The following is a 16,416-nucleotide window of genomic DNA, read 5'->3' as shown; positions in this document are numbered from 1 at the left end:
CGGTACAGAGAAGAGCCATTCATCCAATTTGTCTGAATTCCTGCCCATTTACAGGAAAAGATCTACTCCATAAAAACAGAAAGAGAAACTGTCAAGAAGCAACACCTTGGGCTTTTACATGGCATTCTCATTAAAACTTTATTTTACTTTCATATTTATAAGCATAAAATCGAAATCACTTTTCTTACATATAGGAGACAGGCTGGAAAAGTACATTTGAGATCATGTAGAGAACTCTGAATGCCAGGCTTCTCACTCTGGATTTCATTCTGCAGATAAGGATGTAAAAGGGAACTTGAAAGGTTGTAGGTGGAGAGAATGGAATGAAATGGAGGAGGACTTGAAGAAATAGGGGTTTGGCAACAATAGAAATGGCAGGTTTGCAAAAAATTGACAGAAATAAGTAATAGCTATTTGCATGTAGAGTGCAAGGTAGAAGGAGGCATTAACATTGCCTCAAGGTTTTATTCCTGGTAACCAGAAGAAATCACTAGAAATAGGGGGAGGGGAGAGCAGGGCAAAAGGACAATGAATTGGTTTAAGTAATTAATAGCCCTAGCTGGAAATGTCTGCATCAGATGCACAAATCTGACATGTTCTGGTGCCAGGCACTGTTTCCAGGCACTTAGGATACAGCAGTGAACATAATTGGTAAGCACCGCAGCCCTCATGGAACTTACCCTCTAAAGGCAGACAAGAGATAATCAACAAGTAAATAAAGAGATAAATATATATTATAGGAAGAGTGGGGTTGTATAGAATTTTAATTAGGAGTGTCTGAAACAGTGACATCTAAACAAATACCTAGAGGTGAGGGAGTGAACCACACAAGGAGTGAGAAAAGAGTCAGCAACTAACACACCAATATCTTCAAATAGTTTCACTCTGTGATGCTTTTGAAGTCAGCAGCAATTGCAGTGTATCTCTTTTGACCCAGTCCGATTTCCTTGGGCTAGCATTCAGTGTTCCACTTCCTGACTCTATCCTACCAGATCAAGAAAACTTCACCAATAACACAGTGATAACAAACTGCCTAGTAGGTCATTTTGTTTACACTAGCTGTTGATGTTCCCTACATAGGAGAAAGGACTACACTTTAAAACAACAAAACCAAAGCACTGTTAGAACATGTTTGTACAAAGCTTAAGAAGACAATCATCTTGTTCTCAAAGCAATCATTGATGTAGCAACTTTTGGACCTGTGATTTAAATCAAAGGTGCTAAAGAATGATTATGAATCATGCAATTAAGCTACCAAGGAGGATGCTGCAGAGAGAAAAACCATTCACAGCACCATAAAACTGTCAAAAATAAAAACAGTACGATTATCAAAATCAGAAGTAATATCATTCTTTGATTTTATAATTTGTTGTTCAGCAGAGCTGAATTCTAGTCTGAGCTATGAATTTTATTGGTTCTGAATCCTGTGGCCTCATCTTTATCTGTAAAGAGTAGCTGTTGCGATTTTTCAGATTCCTTTCAATTCTGAGATTCTATGGGCTAGTTATGGTTCCTATGATGTTTAGTTTATTTATGTACTTCGATACACTGGTATACCTCCTTTTGCAGTAATAGTGCAAATAAGCACCCATCCCAAGTAGCAAAACTTGTAAGTTTTGTATAAAAGTGACATGACCTTTTATACCTACTGGAGGGTGGTGTTTACAATGAGGTTACCCCCTCTGAAAATGCTTTTTTCATCCCTCTTTTAGAACAGCCTTTAAGGCTCCGAGGCTTCTGTATCATTTGAGAGTGGATTAGATTTGAAATCAGGTGGATGATCACATCTCTAGGAGGTGAGAAAAGTAATGAAACCTTATCTGGTGGGATTCAGTCTCTGAAATTCCAAAGGAATCCCCAAGCGTTTCTAGCCACAACTGTGCAGAAAGGTTTTCCGGTGCTGACAGCTTTGAAAATTAATACACATCTAAATGTATAATAAAGAAAATAACCAAGGTTACTGTGGATTATGCACCAGGCGGAACTAAGTACCGACTGATTTAATTCTCATGACAATCCTATAAGGATGGAACTATCATTATCCTCATTTTACATATGCAGAAACGAAGTCATAGAGAAAGTGAGCAGATAGCACACATTTTTACAATTAAGAAGTAGATTCAAACCCAGACATTCTAGCTTCAAAGCCTGTGAGTCTAACCTCCACGATACACCGCCTACGTAATCCTGGTGTCCTCGCTTAAATAACAGTCCCATTACCAGTCGCGCTCTTCTTGCAAACCTAATAACACAAAGTCAAAATAAAACTGCACTGCCAAGTTCACTATGGAGTTTCTCCTCCAGTCCTGAACCACGAACTAGAAATGTATTTTAAAGAACATAAAATCTCAGTACCTGAGGTCTCTCGAGATTTAGGGAGGAGGTGTGTGGAGCCAACGCAAATGTTTTCTGTCCCGGAGGTAACGCCGAGAACAAGTGCTGCAAAACTAGAGCCAGACCCCCGTCTCCCTCCCTCTGGGGGTTCACGCCAGAGGGCCGCCCACCTGCACCACGCGCTCCTACTAAGCACGGAAGTGGTCCAGCCGGGGTCCCGCCGAGCCCCACCTGGCTCGAACGCGGCCGCGGGGGTCCCTTGCCCTGGCGCTCGCGGCGCCCAGACCCCTGCCCACACTTACCCTCGGGGACCCTCGCCCGACGCATAGCGAGCGGCAAACAAGACCACAGCTGCGCCGCGCTCCACGGGTCTCCACGCCGCGCCTCCCACCCCCAGCGGGGCCCACCACCCTCCCCGCCTTGGCCCGACCCCTGGCCCCGCCCCTGGCCCAGGCCCCGCCCACACCAATCAACGGAACCGCCTCGGCCGCTGGCCCCGCCCGAAGCTAGGGGCGTGGTTTAGGCTCTCAGCTCCGCCCCCGGCTCGCCGGAGGCGGTGGACCCTTAGCAAAGCCGCCGGCTGCGCAGCTCGGAGGCACTAAGTAAATAAGGCGGGGAGGGCAAGGGGGTGCGTGACCCGCTGGGAGGAAGAGCGGGACGCAGGCAGAAGGAACTGGCAAAGGGAGACAGACAGCCACGTGGTAAGACAGACAGCCACGTGGTACGATGAGAAAAGAGGCTTTGGGAGAGGAAAGAAGGCGCTTTCCCCAGGTTTCAACGGAGGTGTAGGACTGGGTGAGACGTCTTAAAGCAACGAGGCTCATTTATTCAGGTCATTAGCTAATCATTCTCCTCGGGCAAGGCAGGACTCATGATTTCAGGGTTCTATGCACCAGAAGTCACAGCAACTAGGGTTTAAAGGGACAAAGAAAGGAAGCAAATCCTTTACTGATCTCTACCACATATCCTTATTCTTCATTTAAAAAATTCTGTAAAGGACTCTCAGTAGGAATTACTCCAGACTTAAATGGTAATCATTCCTTCTCCTGTCAAATAGCTCAGGCACTTTGCAAGAGAGCAGACCCATTACATCCAGGCTGAGCTCAGCATTGATGCCCATGGTGTACTACAAAGCGTGCGACTACATTTATGGATAAAGGAAAAAATCAGACTACTCAGAAGGAATTATTTTAACTATTAATTTATTTGATTTTTGAAGGTGAAAAACTATTTGAGGAATCAAGTCAAACACTAATTGAATTATGTTGGGGAAACATAAGGCTCACTTTGCCAATAAGCAATATTTGCTGGAAGAATTTCAGAAAACCGCCAAGAGGCCAGCCTTGCCCTGTGGTCCTAAGGTAAGTCACAATATTTGAAGCCCCGCACTCCCATCTGCTTATTGTGAAATAAAGAGGTTAGGCCAGGGGGATCCCTGGGTGGCTCATTGGTTTGGCGCCTGCCTTCTGCCCAGGGCGTGATCCTGGGGTCCCAGAATCAGGTCCCAGGATTGGGTCCCGCGTCGGGCTCCCTGCGTGGAGCCTGCTTCTGCCTCTGCCTATGTCTCTGCCTCTCTCTCTCTCTCTCTCTCTCTCTGTGTCTCTCATGAATAAATAAATAAAATCTTAAAAAAAAAAAGAGATTAGGCCAGGTGACCTCATGACTTCTAAATTCCCTTACAAACTAGATTTCATCCTGCCAGGCTCAACAATTAAGGGCAAAGGACCATAGAGAAAGTGCAGTTCAGTCAGGAGCTACACAGAGAAACTAGAAATTTTTAGAAAAAGCCTTTGGCATCACTTCATTGATTTCTGGCATCACTTCATTCAAGCTCTCCTTTCTGACTTTTCTATTTGCAAAGACTCTTGTCCTAGCTCAAAACCTCTGACTTTTCCCTCTCAATCCTCACATTTGGTCACCAGTCCCTTAGCTTTTTCCGTGGCAGAGTCTCTTCAATGAACCTTCTCATTTTCACTGCCATTTCTGTATAAAGTACAAAAACCAAAGAACTCAGGATGTTAGATCTGACCCTTACCTATTTTTTCTACCTAATCTCCAACTATACTGTCTGGAGGACTGTTTCCCCACTGTACAGTATCCACAACATACAGCCAACATTCCTGCCCTGAACATTTTTGTATCCACTGCTTCCCAGTTCAGAATACTTCTCAGTCCTAGCTACCTGTTCAGATTATGATAAATAGCTCAGCTCAGGAACCTCTCTATCCAATAAAATGCTATATAACACTTAGGGGATACCACTCAATGTGGCACTTAGCAGTCCTACCTTGTTTTGTTTTTTCTGTTATTTATATTTAGTTCCAAAACTAAACTGTAAGCTCTTTTTACTGAATAACCCTAGGCCCCAGCCAGTTAAGGAAGAAAAAGCTCTTTTCAGTATCTCAAAAAGCCTAAAAGAAATTATATATTCATCTACAATTAGGCTATTCAAATTACCTATAACAGCAAAAAAATTTTATTAAAAAATTTTTTCTTTTTAGTTTTAAAGAAAACTCTATACCCAACATGGGGCTCAAACTCACAAGCCCAAGATCAAGACTCACATGCCCCACTAACTGGGCCAGCCAGGTGCCCCAAGATTCTGTTTTTATCTGAAATTATATAACACTGAAATAACACTAATTACTTCATGTTAACCAAAGCTTTCAGTTAGATGTTACTGATTTTTAAAAGGGAAAACAACAATGCCTGGCTGCTTAGTCAGTAGAGCATGTGATTCTTCATCTTGGTTGGGGTCTTGAGTTCAAGAGTTCAAGTCCCATGTTGGGTATAGAGATTACTTAATAAAAAGAAGAAAGAAAGAAAAAGGAAAATAAATTACTATTAATAATTAATATTAATAAGACTTGTTTTGTAAACTAAATCTATGAGATTCACAAAAATACATAAAAATAAAAAGTAGCTGACCCATTCTTTTGTCACCCCATTACCAAAACAAGGGACATACCCATAATAAGTGCTTAAAAGTATATTCATTAGTCTATAATTATTTGCAGCTTTCCTTAAGCCCTCTCTCTCCTTTGCTTTAATTAAAATACTGGTCTTTTCTTTTTATGCAAATAAGATCGTAGAGTTTCCCCTTCAATTTCAAATAAATTCTTAAGAATAAGATAAACAAGAACCACACAGCACTTCTTAGAGTTGAACTAGAAAGGTTTTTAGTGTCCAAGAAATAAACCCTCAAATCACAGTAAAGTGCCTATGTTAGGGGGCCTTATATACTACTAACATCTTTAGAAAGTAAATTTTCTTTAATTGCAAACTTACCCAGATGACAAAAGTAGAAGCAGAACCAAGTTTGCAGAATGACTACCAAGTAAGAGTGAAAACTGATTTGCAATCTATCAATGGCCCCTTGTGTTTTGAAAATGTCACTGGCATGTTTAAAGGAGACCCCAGAGCTCTGAAATCTGGCCCAAACAATCTATAAATCACTACTCACAGCAAACCTTTATAATATTCTGGATGTTTAAAAAGCATTAAAAAGGGAGATTAAACAACAGTCATACTTCATTTTACAGACTGGTTGTACCAGAGGCTACTGGTTATAGACTCTTGGAATGTTTCTCTTCCTCTTCTAAAAATGTGAAATGACTATTAAGATTAGAGCCTTGGGGGAACTTCTGCATCCAGCTAAGATGTAAAAACAAGGACCATATTTATTCTCCCACCTGAACCAATAACAACAAAAATAAGCCAGACAAAATATATAAAACAACAGTTTTCAAGATACTGGGTATCAGGCAATGAACAAGATTTGCCCCAGCTTATTACCTTTAGAGAACTTAAAGGCAATGGTAGTAAAAGAGGGAACTGCCAAGAGCTGTGAGTCCAGGGAGAACAAGACAGCTAGAGTTCACAACTCAGATATGGAGACAAGCTAACAACACAGAGAATCCCAGGGATATACACAAGTTCTTTCTTGAGAAATCAACAGTGCTGATTAGTGTATGCCTGTACTCAAGGTCAAGGAAAGAACAAACCATCTTAAAGCATTAGAAGGAAAAGTACTGGGAACTCACAGAGGGCCAGGAATAGTGGCCATTCACAGCAGGCCAACTAGAAACCTCCCAATTCGATGATATAGAGTACTTAGAAGAGTCTTGCCTTAGTACTATATAGGAATTAGCCCTAGCCTAAATGCTGCTAGGGTGCTGCTGAAAAAAAAAAAAAGTTTGATCCTTTTGAATCTTACTTTTTAAGTTACTTAAATGAGTCTCAAATTAAAATTCAGGCATGTTTGTAGAAATACAAAAATATTCAGCACCCAACAAGCTAAAAGTCACAACATCTGTCTTTCAATCAGATATTATAAGGCATACAAAGAAACAAAAATATGACCCATAATAAGAAAAATCAATCACTGAAACTTACAACTGATACAGATCTTAGAATTAGCAGACAACATTAAAACAGTTATTATAATGATAATATACTCAAAAAATTAAGTAGAGACAAAGAAGGTATTAAAAATTTCTAAATGTAACTTCTAGAGATGGAAACAATTTTTCTAGAGTGAAAAATACACTGGATGGGATTAACAGAAGAACAATGTTGCAGAAGAAAGGATTAGTGAACTTGAATATATACAATATAAAATTTCAAAAATAAACCCTAGAGAGAAAAAAATTAAAAAGAAAAGAGAATCAGTAAGTTATGGGAAAACTTTAAGCAGCCTAATATATTTGCAGCTGGGAGTCCATAAAGGAGAGGATACAGGTGGGGTTGGGAAAGGAGATCAGAATAGATATTTGAAGAAATATGACTGATATTTTCAAAATTTCATGAAAATTATAAACCCACAGATCTGATAAGCTTGATGCATCCAAATGCCAGAAATAAAGAAAACTACAAGAAGATACTTCATAATACAATTACTAGAAACCAACAATAAAAATCTTAACAGCAGCCACAGGAAAAAAAAGACATGCTATATATGGAGAAACAAGAGTAGAGATGACAGATTTCTTGTCAGAAACAGAGCAAGAAAAAGACAGTGGAGCAACATTTTTTGAAGTACTGAACAAAAAAGCTGTAAACCTAGAATTCTATACCCAGCAAAAATTATCTTTCAAAATTCAAGAGAATATAAAGATTTTTTTTCAGATGCAAAGAAGCTAGAAGACCATAACCAGAAGACTTGCACTACAAGAAATGTTAAAGGGAGTCCACCAGACAGACAGAAAATGACTCCAAATTTCTGGAAATACAGATGTATACTAGGAATGAAGAACAGTGGAAATAGTAACAAGAGGGATCATTGAGGCTTTTACAATTTGAATCTTTTTAAAACAATAGTAATCATTTATTGTGGGCCTACAAGCCTACATGTCAATAAAATGTATGACAACAATAGCATAAAGGTTGAGAGGAGAGACATGGAAGTATATTATTGAAAGATATATTCTGTATTAAGTGTAAGCATCCTATAAGTGATATGGCATAGTTCATTTGAAGATAGATTATAATAAATTAAAGAAGTATACTTAAACACTAAAGTAACCATTAAAGAGAGAAAGAATTATAACTGACAATCCAACCAAGGAGAAAAAAATGGAAGCATAATGCTCAATCCAAAATAAGTTAGAAAAAGAGGAAAGAACACAAAGAACAGGTAAGACAAATAGAAAACAGGTAACAAGAGGACAGACATCAATTTAACTCATATCAATAATAACATTAAAAGAAATGACCAAAACAATCCAATTAAAATCTCTTACTGGATACATAAAGCAAGACCCAACTATATTTCACCTCCAAAAAACTATACTTCAAATATGAAGACACAAATAAGTTAAAATGAAAGGATGGAAAAAAATATACCATGCTAACACTAGTCAAAAGAAAGTTGGAGCAGCTAAAATAATATCACATAAAGTAGACTTCAGAGCAAATAATATTGCCAGGGAAAGAGAAAGTCATTTCATAATTATGAAGAGGCCAATTCATCTTGAGGACATAAAAGTCCTAAACATTTATATACCTAAATGAGAAAAAACTGAAACAACTTGAAGGAAAAATAGGAATATCCTATTTTTAGAGGTTTTAAGAATTCTCATAATAATAACACAAGTAGAAAAAAATCAGCAAGGATATTGTCCTATCAGTTTGGGTTACCATAACAAAATACTACAGACTGTGTAGCTTATAAATAACTGTGATTTAATTTTCATGGGTTCTAGAAACTAGAAGTCTAAGATCCAGAAGCCAGCATGGTTGAGTGAGGGCCCTCTTCTGCTTTATGGCCAGCATCTTCTCTCTGTGTCCTAGCCTGGTAGAAGGAAATAAGGAGTTCTGTGGGATCTCTTTTGTAAGAGTACTAATCCAATTCATGAGGCTTCCACCTTCATGACCTAATTACCTCCCAAAGGCCTCACTTACTAATACCATTACCTTTGAAGGTGAAGATTTCCATATATGAATTTGAAGGTAGGCAGAAACATTCAGACCATGGCAGATATAAAAGACCTAAAAAATACTATTAATCATCTTAACGTAACTGACATTCATAGGTCACTATAAGACACAAGAATATAATTCAAGTACACATAAGATATTTACCAAGATAGACCATATGCTGGACCACAAAACAAGTTTCAGTAAATTTATAAGGATTTAAGGCATACAAAGTATGTTCTCTAACTACAATGAAATTAGATTAGAAATCAGTAACAGGGGGCAGCCCAGGTAGCTCAGCAGTTTAGCACCGCCTTCAGCCCAGGGCCTGATCCTGGAGACCCGGGATGGAATCCCACATCAGGCTCCCTGCATGGAGCCTGCTTCTCCCTCTGCCTGTGTCTCTGCCTCTCTTTTTCTCTGTCTGTCTCATGAATAAATAAATAAATAAAATCTTTTAAAAAAATCAGTAACAGAAAAACATCTGGAAAATCTCCAGATATTTGAAATCAATATACAATTCTAAGTAACCCATGGGTAAAAGAAGAAATCAAAAGGAAAACTAGAAAATATTTTGAATTGAATGAATGCTAAAGCACAACATATCAAAATTTGTGGATGGCACTAAAGCAGTACTTAGGAGGTAATAGTCATAACAGAAAAAGAAAGTTTTCAAATCAGTTACTTCAGTTTCTATCTTATTTTTAAAAAAAGAAAAAATTAAACCGAAGTATTATGCAAAGAAAGAAAGTAATAAAGATCAGAGTACAACCAATGAAAGAGACAAGAAAAAAAATCAATGAGACCAAAAGCTGATTTAAAAAAAATAAAAATTAAAAAAAAAAATCAGTCAAATTGCTAAACCAGACTAATCAGCACACACACAAAAAAGACTGAGAGGAAAAAAAAAACAAAAAAGACTGAGAGGAGTACCTGGGTGGCCCAGTAAGTTAAGCACCCAACTCTTGATTTCTTCTCGGGTCATGATCTCAGGATCCTGGGATCAAGCCCCACTTTAGGCTCCCTGCTCAGTGTGGAGTTTGCTTGCCCCTTCCCCTACCCCTCCCCCACTCAGGCTCATGCTCTCTCTCTCTCTCTCAAATAAATAAATAAAATCTTTAAAAAAAGAGAGAGAGAATGAGAGACTTGAGAAAGAGAGTTAGGAGCCTAGCGATGCAGGCAGCCTCTAGGCGCTGGAAAAGACAAGGAAAGGCATCCTCTCCAAAAGCTTCCAGAAAGACCACAGCCCTCCTGACGCTTGATTTTAGCTGAGACCTGTGCTGGATTTCTCAACACAGAACTATAGGATAATAAAGTTGTGTTGTTTTAAGTCACTAAGTTTGTGGTAATTTGTTATGGCAGCAACAGAAAACTAATACATGTGGAAATATCAAGAAGCTAGAATAGTCCAGACATCTGGGTGGCTCAGTGGTTGAACGTCTGCCTTCTGGTTGGGGCGTGATCCTGGGATCCCGAGATTGAGTCCCACCCACATCAGGCTCCCCACAGGGAGCGTGCTTCTCCCTCTGCCAATGTCTCTGCCTCTCTCTGTTGTCTCTCATGAATAAATAAATAAAATCCTTAATAAAAAAAAAGAAGCTAGAATAGTCAAAACAATATTTATTTATTTATTTATTTTTTTTGTCAAAACAATATTTAAAAAGAACAGTGTTGAAAGACTTAAACTACTTGATATTCAGGACTTATAAAGCCATCATAATCAAGGCAATGTGGTACTGTCATAAAGATAGACAAATAGATTGTTAGAACAAAATAGACAAATAGAGCTTTGTGACCTTAAAAAGAGAAATTGCCTGAAGTATCACTACCACTCAAGAAGAGAGAGAAGACTTAAATCCAGCTCTTCAATGTTAAGTCCTGAGCTCTTTTCACTATAATCAGCTTTTCATCCAAGCTGTGTCTTTGATTTTCATCCTCCATACCCCTGACTACAATATACTTACCTGAAGCCTGACCTGTTTCCCAAGCTCTAGTTCCAAATTTCCAAGTACCTGCTAAATATCTTCCCCCTGAAAATGATTTCATGGTTTTCCCTCCATGCCTGTTGCATTAGTAGCACCACCATCTACCCAGTTCAAAACTTTGGATTCTTCTTTGACTTCTCCCCAGATCTTCCCTCCCTTTCCCATTTAGGTTCTCAGAGCCTTTGATAATTTTGTTTTCTTAGGAAACAAGGATGCTAGGCATCCTTCCTTTTGTACACCTCTGATCTCTCACAGGCTAACTCCTCATCATTCAGGTCTTGTTTAAATAGCTGTTCTTCGAGGTGCCTGGATGGCTGGGTTGGTTAAATGTCTGACTGTTGATCTAAGGTTGTGAGTTCATGCCTACCCTGGGCTTCACACTGGGCGTGGAGCCAACTTATAAATAAACAAACAAATAATAAACGGCTGTTCTTCATTGAGGAATTTCCTATATAAAATAGGCCTTCCTCTGTTATTTCTATAATAGTAGCTTGTTCATTTTCTTCATAGCACTGTGATCACAATTTGCGCTTTATTTCACTGTTTGCTGTTCCCTAGTTCCTGCCCTATTCAAGTCCAAGGTCCATGAAAGCAAAATAACATATCCATCTTGTTTACCATAGCATCCACAGTGCCTGGGGCATAAAACAATGGGGGTGCAAATCATTAAATGAATGGAGCAATTTCTTCAGTCCCTTCAAATCTGCCTCTTCAAATGCCCTTCTGGGATTTGTCCTTTCTTCTTCACTCCAATAATATAGGTCTGAGCCTTGCTGTTGTACTAATTTTTTTAATGGTCTCCCGGACTCCTTTCTTTTCCTTTTCCTATCCATATTGTAGAATACTGTCTAAGACAATTAAATTCTAATCACATCATTTTCTTTGTTCAAAATCCTGTAACAATTTTAATGAAGTCCTTATCAAAATTTTAACAGCTTGTTTTGCAGAAATGATCCTCAAATTCATATATAATGGCAAAGGGCCCTATGTAACCAACAATATTGAAAAAGAACAAGGTCTCATGCTTTTTGATTTCAAAACTTACCACAAAGTTATAGTATTCAAAACATTATGGTACTAGCATAAGGATAGGCATGTAATACCACTGGGATAAAAATAAAATAAAATAAAATAAAATAAAATAAAATAAAATAAAATAAAATAAAATAAAATAAACCACTGGGATAGAATTGAGTCCATAAATAAATCTGTATGTTGATGGCCAACTAATTTTCAAGAAGAGTGCTAAGATCCTCCAATGGGGAAGGGATAGTCTCTTCAAATGGTGGTTAGCCAACTGGGTATCCACATGCGAAAAAATGAAGTTGGATTCCTACCTCACACTCTACATAAAAACTAATTCAAGATGGATTAATGACCTAACTATAGGAGTTAAAACTATAAAATCTTATATGAAAACATAGAGATGAATATTCATGATCTTGGATTTAACAGTGGATTCTTAGATATGACACTAAAAGTATGAGCAACAACTTAAAAAAGGTTAAAAACCTTTGTGAATCAAAGATCATTATCAAGAAAGTAAAAAGACAACCTATAGAGTGGGAAAAAATATTTGCAAATCATATATTTGATAAGTCTAGTATCTAAAATATATAAAGAACTTATACAATACAACAATAGAAAGATAAATAATGCAATTTTAAAAGTAGGCAAAGGAGGGATCCCTGGGTGGCGCAGCGGTTTGGTGCCTGCCTTTGGCCCAGGGCGCGATCCTGGAGACCCGGGATCGAATCCCACGTCGGGCTCCCGGTGCATGGAGCCTGCTTCTCTCTGCCTGTGTCTCTGCCTCTCTCTCTCTCTCTCTCTCTCTCTCTGTGTGTGACTATCATAAATAAATAAAAATTTTTAAAAAGTAGGCAAAGGACCTGAATAGACATTTCCCCAAAGAAGATATATAAACAGTCAACAAGCCTATGAAAAGATGTTTAACATCATTAGTCATTAGGAAAATGCAAATCGAAACCATAAAGAGATACTGTGTCATACACATTAGGATGATAATAAAAAAAGCAGAAACCAAGTGTTGGTGAGGATGTGGAGAAACTGGAGCCCTTGTATATGGTTGGTAGGAATGTAAAATGGTGCAGCTACTATGGAAAACAGTTTGTCAGTTCCTCAGAAAGCTAATCATAGGGACGCCTGGGTGGCTTAGCAGTTGAGCGTCTGCCTTCCACTCAGGGAGTGATCCTGGAGTCTTGGGATCAAATCCACATTGGCGTCCCTGCATAGAGCCTGCTTCTCCCTCTGCCTGTGTCTCTGCCTCTCTCTCTGTGTGTCTCATGAATAAATAAATAAAATCTTTTTAAAAAAAAAAGCTAATCATAGAACCACCATATAGCCCAGCAATTCCACACCTAGATGTATACCCAAAACAACTGAATGCATGTGCCCAAATAAATATTTACATGTACATGTTAATAGCTGCACTATTTATATTAGCCAAAAGATGGAAACAACCAAATGTTCATAAACGGATGAATGGATGAACAAATTGTGTTTTATATATATTCAACAGAATATTATTCAGCCATAAAAAGTAATGAAGTAATTTTTACATACTACAATGTGGATGAACCCCCAAAAACATTATGCTAAGTGAAAGAAGTCCAACACAAGTGGGCATATCCTGAATAAATCCACTACTTGGAATAGGTAGATCCACAGAAACACTAAGCAGATTGGTAGTTGCCAGAGGCTGGGGGGATGAGGGAATGGGAAGTGGGAAATGACTGCTTAATGGACACGGGGTTTAATTTGGGGTGAAGAAAATGTTTGAAACTAGATAGAAGTAGTAGTTGCATAACTTTGTAAATATACTAAATGTCACTGAATTGTTCATTTTAAAACGATTAATTTTGTTATGTGAATGCCACCTTAATTTTGTGAAAAACACATTAATATAGGGATCCCTGGGTGGCGCAGCAGTTTGGCGCCTGCCTTTGGCCCAGGGCACGATCCTGGAGACCTGAGATTGAATCCCACATCAGGCTCCCAGTGCATGGAGCCTGCTTCTCCCTCTGCCTATGTCTCTGCCTCTCTCTCTCTCTCTGTGACTATCATAAAAAAACAAAAAACACACAAAAAAAACATTAATATACCACTGATGACTGGATAAGATTTTATCAGCCTAGCCTCCTAGATCCTTCATATCTGACCATCATATAACTCTACTTCCTCTTCATATATCCCATTCTCCAAGCAAAATAAGCCCTTTCCTTTACATGCAGCACAGAACCTCATTTCTCTACATGCATAAGTCCTGCTCTTCTTTCATGACATTATTCAAATACAAGCTCCTTCAAGAGTTTTTTTTTTTCTTAATCTTTTAGTGGAAAATACTCTTTCCTATAAGCTTCTATGAGCATTTGATCAGCACTTCTTGCTTTCTACCTCAGAGTTATTTATTTGTTTGCTTGTTTGTCCTCTATTAGTCAATAATTATTAGCAAGATCCATATGTGATTCACCCTGTTATTCCCAGGGTCCTTAGGATTATTCTTACACAGATTAGGCACATAATATTAAAAGAAACAAATCAATATAAAAAAAGTTTCTGCATACAAATCCTCTTGGCTTCCATTATAAAAATGGAGATGTGTTTTTCTGAGATTTGACTCTAGCATGTCTAATACCCTTTGAAAATCACATAAGTAGGTAATATTACAGTTTCCTGATAAAAGTAGTTAGAAACATATTTCTGAATACTAATAGGAAAAAATTAGAATTATTTACATCCCTGACAATAACTGCTAATGTTCTTTTTAAAAAATATTTATTTATTTATTTATTTATTTATTTATTTATTTGAGGTGGGGGAGGGGTAGAGAGAGGCAGAGAGAATCTTAGGCAGACTTTGCATGGAACTCAGAGCCAGATGCTGGGCTCAATCTCACCACCCTGAGATCACAACTTAAGCTGAAACCAAGAGTCAGATGTTTAACCAATTGTGCTGCCCAGGCAACTTATAATTGCTAATGTTCTAAATAGTAATAGTCAAAATAATAATAGCCAACAGTCATATAAGTATGTGTGTCTGTGTATATATATATATATCCTCACAATAAGCTTATGAGCTACACACAACTATCATCCCCATTTTACAGGTGAAGAAACACTACAAGGCCAAATCACTTGGCTCAATGTCACTTGCTATTCACTGGGAGAGTTGGGATTGGAATCTGGCTACTTTGGTTTCAAAGTACATGCTCTCAACCACTGTGCTATGTCACCTCTCTAAAATGACAACTTAACCATGTATAATAAAGTGACTTTGAAAGGTCAGTGAATTTCCCAGAAACTCATTGCTAATATTCTAGAGCAGATTAATGTGAAACTTCCACTGTTTTCTCAGACTTTGTGCCTGGAATTCTGAGATGGCTGATAATTTATGAATAAACTTGACTCCATTGTACTAAAGAAAGTATATTGACTAAGAAACAAAGTTGAAGCAGGAACATAATAAAATGCACTATTAAAGATATAATGGCAAATCAACTATGATAAAGGAACACAATAAAAGTTTAAGTACACCAACAGGACTGTATATTTACTGAAATATAAAGGAGCCTGAAGATTTCATAAAGAAAGACTGATTAGGTATAAACTTCTGATAAAAACAATTTTTTAAATGTTATTTTCTGTATCTCAAATTCTATATAATTCTTATATATAGCAGGGTTTTTTTTTTTAAGATTTATTTATTTATTCATGAGAGGCACAGACTGAGAGAAAGGCAGAGACACAGGCAGAGAGAGAAGCAGGCTCCTCGCATGGAGCCCGATGCAGGACTTGATCCCGGATTCCGGGATCACGACCTGAGCCGAAGGTAGGCACCCAACCGCTGAGCCACCCAGGCGTCCCTGTTTTTGTTTGTTTGTTTTTTTTTAATTCATGAGAGACACAGAGAGAGGCAGAGACATAGGCAGAGAGAAAAGCAGGCTTCTTGCAGGGAGCCCAATGTGGGACTCGATACCCACAGCCCAGGGATCACGCCCTGAGCCAAAGGCAGATGCTCAACTGCTGAGCCACCCAGGCGTCCATCAATTCTTATATAACAGTCCTTATATATCTTTTTTTTTAAAGATTTTTTATTTATTCATTTATGATAGATAGAGAGAGAGGCAGAGACACAGGCAGAGGGAGAAGCAGACTCCATGCCGGGAGCCCGACGCGGGACTCCATCCCAGGACTCCAGGATCGCGCCCTGGGCCAAAGGCTGGCGCCAAACCGCTGAGCCACCCAGGGATTCCCCTATATCTTTTGTTAAATCCATGTTGACTTACATAAATATTAGTGTTATAGTGAAGGGGATCTAACTCTATAAAAGAGAATTAGTGACCTATGATACACTTACATTGAAGCCCTATATAGCAGTGGGCCAGAGAAAATAAAATTTAATAAACAATTAGAGGTTATTCATCTTAGAGAGGAAATCTTCGACTTTGACATCCAATTTAATCCTTTTCTCAACTCCCCAAAGTCAGATATTTTCTATTAATCTTGTAGGCAGAAAATCATCTATTAATGATGTGCTGAGTAATTTTATTTGACTTTGGAATTTGGAATAGGCTTTTGGGTTTAAATTTGTCTCAAATGATTTATATGATCTGGTCAGTAATTTTTAATCTATGATTAATTAGACATATTTCTTTTAAAAG

At 38.2% G+C, this 16,416-nt stretch overlaps 1 protein-coding gene and 1 long non-coding RNA gene across 10 annotated transcripts in view; one reads left to right on the top strand and one right to left on the bottom strand.

Moving 5' to 3' along the window:
* The window catches only part of SGK3 (serum/glucocorticoid regulated kinase family member 3), a 180,987-nt gene that overhangs the window by 86,904 nt on the left and 77,667 nt on the right, over positions 1 to 16,416 (bottom strand). Inside the window, exon 1 of one of the 8 annotated variants that reach the window (XM_025477880.3) lies at positions 2,637 to 2,765. The exons of 5 other annotated variants lie outside the window; for them this stretch is intronic. The gene's annotated coding sequence lies outside the window, so the exon portion shown is untranslated. Of the gene's footprint in view, positions 1 to 2,355; positions 2,469 to 2,636; positions 2,766 to 16,416 lie in introns of those variants that run through there. 2 more of the 8 variants (XM_049103854.1, XM_025477883.3) reach the window with 2 other exon arrangements.
* Positions 2,811 to 16,416, top strand: part of LOC112678559 (uncharacterized) — a 35,709-nt gene continuing 22,103 nt past the window's right edge. Inside the window, exons 1-3 of one of the 2 annotated variants that reach the window (XR_003147664.3) lie at positions 2,815 to 3,166; positions 3,554 to 3,695; positions 14,863 to 15,411. This is a non-coding gene — a long non-coding RNA (uncharacterized LOC112678559). Of the gene's footprint in view, positions 3,167 to 3,553; positions 3,696 to 14,862; positions 15,412 to 16,416 lie in introns of those variants that run through there. The other variant, XR_003147665.3, reaches the window with a different exon arrangement.

Source organism: Canis lupus, chromosome 29 (genome assembly GCF_003254725.2).
Source record: "Canis lupus dingo isolate Sandy chromosome 29, ASM325472v2, whole genome shotgun sequence".
NCBI lineage: Eukaryota > Metazoa > Chordata > Mammalia > Carnivora > Canidae > Canis > Canis lupus.
The sequence above is the reverse complement of the archived record's forward strand: the minus strand, read 5'-3'. Positions and strand labels throughout refer to the sequence as shown.